This window comes from Eurosta solidaginis, chromosome 1 (assembly GCF_040869045.1).
Source record: "Eurosta solidaginis isolate ZX-2024a chromosome 1, ASM4086904v1, whole genome shotgun sequence".
Lineage (NCBI taxonomy): Eukaryota > Metazoa > Arthropoda > Insecta > Diptera > Tephritidae > Eurosta > Eurosta solidaginis.
In genome coordinates, this window is record NC_090319.1 from 47,963,808 (window position 1) to 47,976,564 (window position 12,757).

Sequence of the window (12,757 nt, forward strand, 5' to 3'; positions counted from 1 at the left end):
CCACATTAAACTTACTAGGTCATCCCGCCCCTTTACTCCTAGTTCCATGAGTTCCATTTACTGGCCTACGAAATATGTCTATGATACATTCATATTTGTATCAGGCTTCCTCTCGCGTAGGTGAGGTTGACAATTGGGTTGCGGTAGCTCTGAAGCTATCAAGGTTTGCGCTCATCAACTTGTTCCGCTACAGTTTAATAAGTAAACTTATGCTTCTATTTTGTATTTTTGCCGAACAGCAAACCAATAACAAACACTGCATCTGCACCTACATTGTATTTAATCTTATATAACATAAAAATTCTGAACACTACGTTTACGCTTCCGATTACATTCTGGATTGCCCCCAACAGGAGCAAAGATATTTAAACATCAAGAAACCTTGAAATGATCCAAAAACGTTCTTCAAAAACGTCCTTAATGGATCACAAATTGACACAAAAGTAATCATTACATGATCTCAAGAATATACGTTCAGGACCCAATATGATTTTTCGGGATTAATTTTTAGTAATAGTTATTACATGCAGACCCTGATAATAATATAATCATAAATTTACATTATGTTACTTTTAACAAAGTAGACTGCTCCTGAAACTTATTTTGGGCGCCAAATGACAGCTTCAAAAAAACCTTTAATATATCACACTTAATATTCCTATAACAAACCGTCCTTAAATGGAATTATTCATCCGTCGCACGGTGGGGTATTTGATCAGTCTAGCTGGCCAACATTCAAACAGCAGTTACTTTGACAGTAAATACACGGTGTTCCGCGCAGAATTACTATGGATCGGGCCCCCGGTTTGCATTACATGAGATATATCAATATGGGTATCAAATGAAATGTATTTTACTCCGCATTTCCATTGAATTTTTAAGTAGGGTTGCCACCTCACCTTCTTTCTTATATTTCTTTGTATTATATCCACTACCATCTGGGAAACAGCTCAACCGATTTTAATCAAATTTGGTACATCGATATAATATTACATTTTAAGACCTTTCACCTAGGCGTTGCCGTTGAGGATGTTTTCACAAGGAAGCCACATTTTGCCAATAAGGCTATCAGTCTCTTACAATTCAGATCACCACTCAAAAACCCTCCGGTATGCGCAGCCGTTTTTGTTATTATACTTTGAATCAAACACAAGCTTATGTATTGTCAAAAAATTACTGACATGATATGCCATGAAAAAAAACATGTTTTTTGTTTGCAGGGTTTTTAAAAAATTTAATATTGAAAAGTAGTAGCTAGGGCTGGGACTATCCGCATATTCGAATATCCGGATATCCACAGGGATATCCGTTGACACGGATAAAATCCGGACGGCATGGATATCCGGTTAATATTCGTTTGTGAAACTATACGGATATCCGGATTTATGTACATACGGTTAATAACCGTATTTTTGTATATCCAGTGAAAGCACCAAATTGATGTACCATATATGTTTATTTAACATTAATAACAATAACTTAGTGGGCATTTAGATCAACTAACAGTGTTTTTTCACAATATAAAGAAATGGCACTCTTCTTATTTTCACTTGTTTGTAAAATTGTAGCTTTTTAATTTTTGATGTGAACTTAATAATCTACAAACATAATTTGTGAACAATTTTTCGATGTTTGCTTCGTACAATTCTGATACGCAGATATTCAACTTTTATATTCCAGTATACGGATATCCTGATTTTGCCTTTACGTATCCGGATAGCCGAACAGCGGATATCCGGATTTCCCATTAGTGAAGCCGAATATCCGGATAGCCGGATTTTTTGCCAAACTATCCGGTTATTCGAATATCCGGTTTATCTGGAAGTTGAAAAATCCGCATGCAGTTCACAGCCCTAGTAGTAACATTACAAGTAGAATAACTCAGTTAGAACCTGCGATGTAAAAAATCTAACATATAAATTAAAAACACATTTACCTGTCTTAAAAGAAAATGTAACTAGATTTCATTAAGGCTAAACAAGTGAACAATTATTTTTAATCCAAAATACATCCAACGGCATAGAATTTTTATAAAACGTTAGACGTGCGCGGTTAGATTGGTTAGGTTAGGTTGAAGTGGCTGGCAGCGCTGTCCAAGCGGATACTCACGTAGGCCGTTTTTGCCCGTTGTGCTACTACGCGGGTGCCCCTATTTCCCTACTTCCCAAGAATGTTTAGACCCCATTCAGTATTTAATCTCGGTAGAGCGTTTGATTTCCCTCCCATTTAGGGACGGAGGGTAAATTCCGGCATAATGCGTTTGCGGGTAAAAAGTACCATCTCAGTTTTTTCACTGCTTATGCTGAGTCCGCATTCCGTAGACCAAGTATTTGTTAGGAGGTTATAGGAGCATTTTGCAAGAGTTCGCCAAGCACCGGAAGGTGTTTGCCGGTAACTGTCAAGGCTATGTCATCGGCATATGCAATAACTTGGCATCCGGTGGGCTGTAGTACAGATAACAGAGCGTTCACCGTCAGGTTCCATAGTAGAGGAGAAGAAACGGCCCCCTGGCGGGTTCCTCTGTGGGTATACCTTATTAACGATGAGTTGCCCAGCTCAGAGATAACTCTTCTCTTGTTTAGAAGGAGCTCGACGAATTCCAAAATAGGCCCTTCTACCCCTAGTGAACGTAGAGATTTTGTGACCGCTGCTGGAATAACGTTTTTGAAGGCTCCTTCTATGTCGAGAAAGATACCCTGTGTGAATTCTTTGAAGGCAAGTCCCTTCTCTATCGTGGTAGTGATAGCATGTAGAGCTGTCTCGTCGGATTTGCCCTTAGAGCAGGCGTTTTTGTTGTTGGAGATTAGTGCTTGATTTACCATTCGTCTAATATAGGCGTCCAGTAATCGTTCTAGAACTTTTAGGAGGAAGGAGGTCAGACTAATTTGTCTGAAATCTTTTGGACTGTTGCACGATATCCTGCTTCCTTTGGGTATGAAGACCACTTTTGCCTTGGTCCATTCCGTGGAGATATAGACCAGGTTGAGGCAAGCCTTGTCGATTTTAGCTAGCAGCGGACTTATAAGATCGCTAGCAGCTTGTAATTCAGCGGGAAATATTCCATCCATTCCCGGAGATTTGAACGGTTTAAAGAACTTGATTGCCCAGATAACTCCTTTTTCGCTTACAATGTGGTCCAGTGGTCTAAACGGCCCTGGGTTAGGTTGCGTGTTTAAGAGGTATGGTTGAGAGGTGCAGCCTGGAAAAAGAATGCTGACCAGGGTTTCTAGAATTTCCGTCATAGATGTGGCCCATTCTACGTTCGCTGTGCGAATGCATCTGGGAGGTATGGGGTTTTTGGAGAGGACCTTTCGTAGGCGATTGGCCTCTGAGACTTCTTCGATGTCATTGGTGAAGTCATCCGGGAGTCCCTTTTTGCCTTCTGGATTGACTTCTTAAAAGATTTTAAGGCGTCCTTATAATGGGACCAGATTCCAGTGCGCTTAGCCTGGTTGTTTTTCTTCTGCTCGGAGATTTCTTGGTTCCACCAATAGGGTTTCTTTTTACCCCTTACATTAATCTCCTGGCAGGCTACCGTGAAAGCAGCGTTACAAGATTTGGTGATAAGATCTACTGCTTCTTCTTCTGTTTTTGACGATGAGTCTAGCTCACCGAGAGAAGCAAATGTTGTGTCTAAAGGAGGCGCATCATCAGTTCTTAGAGGTAGGCTCGATCTATCATGAGAAGCGTTTTTTAGGATAGTAGAGGATAGGACTTTTTTATAAAGGTTCCAGTCCGTACGTCTCCTATTCCTGTAAGCCACCCTAGGCGTGTACGCAAAAGCAGAGTAAAAGTGATATACATATGATCAGAGTAGGAGTTTTCGCTGGAAACTCTCCAATTTTTGACAAGGTCAGAGAATGGCCCTCAAACTAGAGTAACATCTAGAACCTCGTTCTTATTTGAAGTGATAAAAGTTGGTTTGACTTCAAAGCTGCATATACTTAGATTGTAGTTAATAAGAGAATCAAAAAGAGACTCACCCCTTGTCTTAATTACGGTAGAGCCCCAAGCGATGTGATGCGAATTGGTATCGGCCCCCATTATTATCGGGGGCCTCCCGTACCGCTTCGTAGAGCCAGTCCTGCACAGAAATTGGATGATCGTACGCACGATAAGCGGACATCAGCCAGAGTGTTCGATCCTGTAGCTCGAGGCTAATGGAGATGAAGTCCTCGTCGATAAAAAGAGATAGTAGAATAAACTTCTTCCGAACCGACCGCATCCAATCTGGCCCCAGCCAACAGCTGTCCCAGCGAAGCTATGGCGAGTTTGTAGAGCTTGCACGAGCGCTCGTCGGCGTAGGAAACGAGTTTGAACCTACCCTGGTACCAGCAGGCATCACGGATAGTGGGAGCCGGCCCCGGATACTTGGTCATGATGTCCTTAAAGATCCTGAGAAGGCCATTAAGGGCATCATTCCAGTTATCCGGTGTCATGTTCCCATCCGGGTGACCGCGGTTCAGAACTCCCAACGTAATGTTGGCCTTACCCACCTCGCTGAAGGTTTTGGTCAGGGCAGGAGTTGCAGAGGCCGAAGGTTTGTGCCTCTTAGGCCCGGGCAAGAGAACGTTTTTGATCTGCCATCAACTTGTAGCTGGAAGAGTTGCCAAGTCTCTCAACGATTTTTGCGGCAGTGCGAATGTTCCGCTGGTTGCGGACCGAAATAGGGATTCGCTTATTTTCCTTGGAACCATCAAGGCATTTAGCCGGCTTGCGAGATAGCTTTGCAAAACAGGGAAAGGGGAAAGAATGCGGTCGACTGCGGTAGACCCCCATACCGCAGCAAGTCGCCGTTACTCCCGAAGGTGGACCGGTATCAGGGAGGCTCCGTAAAAATACAGTCGGATGCCGCTGACTGCAAACCATCCAATGGGCACGGCAACGCATAACACCCTGGATTAGGGGTGGACTACTTTTTAACTGGGCGTGGTCCGGTACCCACCTTGAGGCACCTTTAAAAATTATTTCCATATGCCTGAGCTATTAAGGAGCTGGGACACAAATGGAAATGATTCCCCACCTTAGATAGCACTCCCCTGGAAGGGGAAACTGTTGTGCTATTACCAGCACCCTCTGGGAACCTTGGGAAGGTTCAGCCCAAGGATTTTTGCCAGACATGTGCGCGGTTAACACCGTTGCCGTTGCAGATGGGTTTTGGGGTATGTATACTATTCAGTGGACACCTAGGAACGCCAGGGAATCTATATTTTCAAAAAACTTTGAATATTTTGAAAAATCGACTTTTGGCCAGCTAAATTGATCAAATTCCCCACCGTGCGTCAATACATGAGACGTATATATCAAACTTACAAGCATATAACTGCAAGTAAATTTGTGTACGACAATGCCTTTGTGTTGCCTTTGTTGTAGGGTCACCTAAACTGAAGTTGCTAAGCGAGTTGATTGCAACTGCAACAATTAAATCGCCCTTTTTTTACTTACTACGAGTTACATTTTTATAGTAGATGTCGCCCTTTTTGCATGCATATTGCAAGATTTTTATACGCAGCGTGCTTTGCACACAGAGTATATTAACTTTGATTGGATAACGGTTGGTTGTACAGATATAAAGGAATCGAGATAGATATATCGAGATAGATATATCCATATATCAAAATCATCAGTGTCGAAAAAAAATTTGACTGAGTCATGTCCGTCCGTCCGTCTGTCCGTTAACATGATAACTTGAGTAAATATTGAGATATCTTCAACACATTTGGTACACGAGCTTATCTGGACACAGTATAGATTGGTATTGAAAATGAGCGAATTCGGATGATAACCACGCCCACTTTTTATATATAATAATAAAATATAAAATAATAATAAACAAGTAAGGAAGGTTAAGTTCGGTTGTAACCGAACATTACATACTCAGTTGAGAGCTATGGTGGCAACATAAGGGAAAATAACCATATAGGAATATGAACCGAGGGTAACCCTGGAATGAGTTTGTATGACATGTGTATCAAATGAAAGGTATTAAGAGGGAGTGGGCCATAGTTCTATAGGTGGACGCCATTTACGGATATCGCCATAAAGTGGGATCAGGGGTGACTCTAGAATGCGTTTGTACAATATGGGTATCAAACGAAAGGTGTTGATGGGTATTTCAAAAGGGCGTGGGGTTTAGTTCTACAGGTGGACGCCTTTTCGAGATATCGCCATAAAGGTGGACCAGGGGTGGCTCTAGAATGCGTTTGTACAATATGGGTATCAAACGAAAGTTGTTGATGAGTATTTCAAAAGCGCGTGGGGTTTAGTTCTACAGGTGGACGCCTTTTCGAGATATCGCCATAAAGGTGGACTAGGGGTGACTCTAGAAGGCGTTTTTACAATATGGGTATCAAAGGAAAGTTGTTGATGAGTATTTCAAAAGGGCGTGGGGTTTAGTTCTACAGGTGGACGCCTTTTCGAGATATCGCCATAAAGGTGGACCAGGGGTGACTCTAGAATGTGTTTGTACGATATGAGTATCAAATTAAAGGTATTAATGAAGGTTTTAAAAGGAAGTGGTAGTAGTTGTATAGGTGGTCGCCTTTTCGAGATATAGCCATAAAAGTGGAGAATGCGTTTGTACAATATGGGTATCAAATGAAAGGTGTTAATGAATATTTTAAAAGGGCGTGGGGCTTAGTTCTATAAGTGGACGCCTTTTCGAGATATCGCCATAAAGGTGGACCAGGGGTGACTCTAGAATATGTTTGTACGATATGAGTATCAAATTAAAATTATTAATGAGGCTTTTAAAAGGGAGTGGTGGTAGTTGTATATGTGAAGGCGTTTTCCAGATATCGACCAAAATGTGGACGAGGGTGACACAGAACCTCATCTGTCTGGTACCGCTAATTTATTTATATATGTAACACCATGAACAGCATTCCTGCCAAGATATCAAGGGTTTTTTATTTCGCCCTGCAGAACTTTTTCATTTCATTCTACTTAATATGGTAGGCGTCACACCCATTTTACAAAGTTTTTTTCTAAGGTTATATTTTGCTTCAATATACTAATCCAAATACCATGTTTCATCCCTTTTTTCGTATTTGGTATAGAATTATGGCATTTTTTTCCTTTTTCGTAATTTTTGATATCGAAAAAGTGGGCGTGGTCATAGTCCGATTTCGGCCATTTTTTATACCAATACAAAGTGAATTCAGATAAGTACGTGAACTAAGTTTAGTAAAGATATATCAATTTTTGCTCAAGTTATCGTGTTAACGGCCGAGCGGAAGGACAGACGGTCGACTGTGTATAAAAACTGAGCGTGGCTTCAACCGATTTCACTCTTTTTCACAGAAATAAATTACCATCCCAGAATCTAAGACCCTACCAAATTTCACAAGGATTGGTAAATTTTTGTTCGACTTATGGCATTAAAAGTATTCTAGACAAATTAAATTGAAAAGAGCGAAGCCACGCCCATTTTGAAATTTTCTTTTATTTTTGCATTTTGTTTCACTATATAATTAATGCAGTTGAATGTTGACATAATTTACATATATACTGTAAAGATATTAAATTTTTTGTTAAAATTTGACTTTAAAAAAAAAATTTTTCGTCGTTTTCCGATTTTACTAATTTTTATTAAGCATACATACAGTAATAGGAGTAACGTGCCTGCCAAATTTCATCATGATATCTTCAACGACTGCCAAATTACAGCTTGCAAAAGTTTTAAATTACCTTATTTTAAAAGTGGGCGGTGCCACGCCCATTGTTCAAAATTTTACTAATTTTCTATTATGCGTCATAAGCTCAATTCACTTACCAAGTTTCATCGCTCTATTTGTCTTTGGTAATGAATTATCGCACTTTTTCGGTTTTTCGAAATTTTCGATATCGAAAAAGTGGGCGTGGTTATAGTCCGATATTGTTCATTTTAAATAGCGATCTGAGATGGGTGCTCAGGAATCTACATACCAAATTCCATCAAGATACCTAAAATTTACTCACGTTATCGTGTTAACGGACGGACGGACGGACGGACATGGCTCAATCAATTTTTTTTTCGATCCTGACGATTTTGATATATGGAAGTCTATATCTATTTCGATTCCTTTATACCTGTACAACCAACCGTTATCCAATCAAAGTTAACATACTCTGTGAGCTCTGCTTAACTTAGAATAAAAACAAGTAAGGAAGGTTAATTTCGGGTGTAACCGAACATTGCATACTCATTTGAGAGCTATGGTGGCAATATAAGGGAAAATAACCATGTAGGATAATGAACCGAGGGTAACCCTGGAATGTGTTTGTATGACATGTGTATCAAATGAAAGGTATTAAAGAGTATTTTAAGAGGGAGTGGGCCATAGTTCTATAGGTGGACGCCATTTAGGTATATCGCCATAAAGATGGATCAGGATTGACTCTAGAATTTGTTTGTACGATATGGGTATCAAATGAAAGGTGTTCATGGGTATTTTAAAAGGGAGTGATCCTTATTTTCATAGGTGGACACCGTTTCGAGATATCGGCATAAAGGTGGACCAGGGGTGACTCTAGAATGCGTTTGTAATATGGGTATCAAACGAAAGGTGTTGATGAGTATTTCAAAAGGGCGTGGGGTTTAGTTCTACAGGTGGACGCCTTTTCGAGATATCGCCATAAAGGTGGACCAGGGGCTAATGTAGAATGTGTTTGTATAATACGGCTATCAAACAAAAGGTGTTAATGAGTATTTTAAAAGGGCGTGGGGCCTAGTGCAATAGGTGGACGCCTTTTCGAGATATCGCCATAAAGGTGGACCAGGGGTGACTGTATAATGTGTTTGTACGATACGGGTATCAAATTAAAGGTATTAATGAGGCTTTTAAAAGGGAGTTGTGGTAGTTGTATAGGTGGTCGCCTTTTCCAGATATCGACCAAAATGTGGACCAGAGTGACCCAGGACATCATCTGTCTGGTACCGCTAATTTATTTATATATGTAACACCACGAACAGCATTCCTGCCAAGATTTCAAGGGTTTTTTATTTCGCCCTGCAGAACTTTTTCATTTTCTTCTATTTAATATGGTAGGTGTCACACCCATTTTACAAAGTTTTTTTCTAAAGTTATATTTTGCGTCAATAAACTAATCCAAATACCATGTTTCATCCCTTTTTTCGTATTTGGTATAGAATTATGGCATTTTTTTCGTTTTTCGTAATTTTCGATATAGAAAAAGTGGGCGTGGTCACAGTCCGATTTCGGCCATTTTTTATACCAATACAAAGTGAGTTCAGATAAGTACTTGAACTGAGCTTAGTAAAGATATATCGATTTTTGCTCAAGTTGTCGTGTTAACGGCCGAGCGGAAGGACAGACGGTCGACTGTGTATAAAAATTGGGCGTGGCTTCAACCGATTTTACTCTTTTTCACAGAAATAAATTACCATCCCAGAATCTAAGACCCTACCAAATTTCACAAGGATTGGTAAATTTGTGTTCGACTTATGGCATTAAAAGTATTCTAGACAAATTAAATGGAAAAGGGCGGAGCCACGCCCATTTTGAAATTTTCTTTTATTTTTGCATTTTGTTGTACCATATCATTAATGGAGTTGAATGGTGACATAATTTACTTATATACTGTGAAGATATTAAATTTTTTGTTAAAATTTGACTTAAAAAAAAATTTTTTTTGAAAGTAGGCGTGGTCGTTCTCCGAGTTTGCTAATTTTTATTAAGCATACATATAGTAATAGGGGTAACGTTCCTGCCAAATTTCGTCATGATATCTTCAACGACTGCCAAATTACAGCTTGCAAAATTTTAAATTACCTTCTTTTAAAAGTGGGCGGTGCCACACCCGTTGTCCAAAATTTTACTAATTTTCTATTCTGCGTCATAAGTTCAACTCACCTACCAAGTTTCATAGCTCTGTTTTTCTTTGGTAATGAATTATCGCACTTTTTCGGTTTTTCGAAATTTTCGATATCGAAAAAGTGTGCGTGGTTATAGTCCGATATTGTTCATTTTAAATAGCCATCTGAGATGGGTGATCAGGAATCTACATACCAAACTTCATCAAGATACCTCAAAATTTACTCAAGTTATCGTATTAACGGGCGGACGGACGGACGGACGGAAGGACCGACATGGCTCAATCAAATTTTTTTTCGAACCTGATGATTTTGATATATGGAAGTCTATATATATCTCGATTCCTTTACAACTGTACAACCGACCGTTATCCAATCAAAGTTAATATACTCTGTGAGCTCTGCTCAACTGAGTATAATAATAGCACCACGCGCAAATTTATATTGACTCCGTTTACATTTGTTTAATTGTTAGGCCGATTCAACTAACAACAAAATAATAAACTCTTTGATGTGAATAGTTTATTACCATAAGGAGATTATTTGGTATTTTTTAACAGTTTATAATACGCCACGTAAATTAAACAAAAACTTAAAAACTACACAGTCAAAATAATAGCACTTCAATTCATTCTCAACAAAAATTAGTGGCCCTTTTTAAAATAAATCAAAAAGTTCACTTGGATATCTTGTATATAACTAATTATATGGTTTCAATACTTTGTCGTGTGCCCTTTGTTTGCTATTAACGCGGCACAACGTCTTTCCATGGAATCCACTAAATGCTGGCATCTTTCTACTTTGATGGAACTCCAAATTTTCTGCACAGCCTCCCAGAGCCCTTCAATGCTAGTTGGTTTTATTGCAGACACACCCTTCTTTATCTTCGTCCACAGATTTTCGATAGGGTTCAAATCTGGGGACTGTTCAGGCCACTCCATTACATTGACAGAGTTATCGTTGAACCATTTTTTGTCATTTTGCTGGTGTGTTTGGGGTCATTGTCTTACTAGAAGACCCACACCAGCGGCATTTCGTAGGAAGCATACGGCAGCATAATTTCATCAAGGATTTTTCATAAACCGATGAATCCATAATGGGTTTGATCCAATATATAGGACCCACACCTTAATCCGAGAAGCAACCCCATACCGTAATACTAAGACCTCCATGTTTGATAGTTTTTCCTGTAAATTGTGGCTTGTATTCGCTGTTAGATGGCCTACGGACAAAACATCTGGAACCCTTTCCACCAAAAAGAGCAATCTTGGATTCATCAGTGCATAGCACATTTCTCCACTTTTCCTTTGCCCAATTTAGAAGTGCTTTAGCAAAATAAATGCGTTTAGTAACATGCTTAGAAGAAAGGAGCGGCACTTTCGAGGACTACATTCATTGAGGCTGTTATCTCGAAGTCTACGGCGAATAGTTTCCACGCTTGCTGGCACATCCAATGTTTTTTTGAGCTCTGCAACTGTCATAAAGGGATTTGCTTTAGTCCTCCGTATTAACCGTTTTACTATTAAGAGTGACAAAACTGGCTTTCTACCGCGGGAATCAACTTTTTGCTCATATCTTAGGGCATTTATTATCATTTTATTGGAACAGCCTAGCAATTCCTTTATTTGGGAATACGATTTACCCTCGGACACAAATTTTTTATTAGTCCACGTTTTTCAGGGGAACAATGCTTTTCGCATACAAAATGTAACTGCAATGTACACTCAAAAAATTAATATAGTAAATAGGTGAAATTTTTATATCTTTCGAATCAGAATATTGCAACTGGTGCTATTATATTGACCGGCACTGTATATAACATTTTGGAAAACACAAAAAACCTGATTCTTTAGTAAATAAAACTCCTAGAATGTTGAAATTTGACGTGTGATATTAAGACTCTTCATAAAAATTTGAAAAAAAATTTTAAAATAGGCGTGGCGCCGCCCACTTGTGTTAAAATCAATTTTACAAATATTATTAATCATAAATCAAAAAGCGTTAAACTTATCGTAACGAAATTCGGCAGAGAGTTTGCCTTTACTATAAGGAATGCTATGAAGAAAAATTTACGAAATCGGTGGAGGACCACACCCACTTTTATATACAATATTTTTAAAAGGGTCGTAGACGAAAATAATAAGCTATATCTTAGCGAAAAAGAGCTTTTTATCAATAGAATTTTACTTTTTAAATTGAATTATAACATTAAATTGGAAAACACTAAAATTTTTGAAAATGGGTGCGGCACCGCCTCTTTTATGACTAAGCAATTTTCTATGTTTCGGGAGCCATAACTCGAAGAAAAATCGGTTAAAGACCACGGCAACTTAGATATAAAACAAGTTTAATAGGGTCTTAGAATAGATTAATAAGTTATAACTTAGCAAAAAATAGTTTTGAATCAATGATATTTCACTTATCAAGTTTTATTGTAAGAGGAAATGGGGAGACACTTTTTTTTATACGTGCGGTGCCACGTGTTATGTAGAAAAATAATTTATCTGAAATGAAATGTACAACTGCAGCTCACGCTGAGTATATAATGTTTGGTTACACCCGAACTTTGACACCTTTACTTGTTTTGTTGTAGCTTTTTTCTTTGCTGTTACTGTTATTAAAACTTATAACTTGTTTATGGCTTTATTTTAGTTGCAAATTGCCATGAAACGAAAGGAAAGGGATATAAATTGTTTTACAAAGTAGTATAAATATGTGCTAAATATGCGACGTATAAATTGAATTCACGTTTTTTTCATATTTCTTCAACAATTTTTGTAACACAAACAATTTTATTTGCATTCCAACCAGCGATAAAGTCACGCACCAAAGTTTTGTAAACATTAAAGCTTCAGAACATAAATCACTACATACATTCATATCGCTATGCATGTGTTTGAGTAAATATTCATGTGATATGATTTGTGATATGACGTGACATTT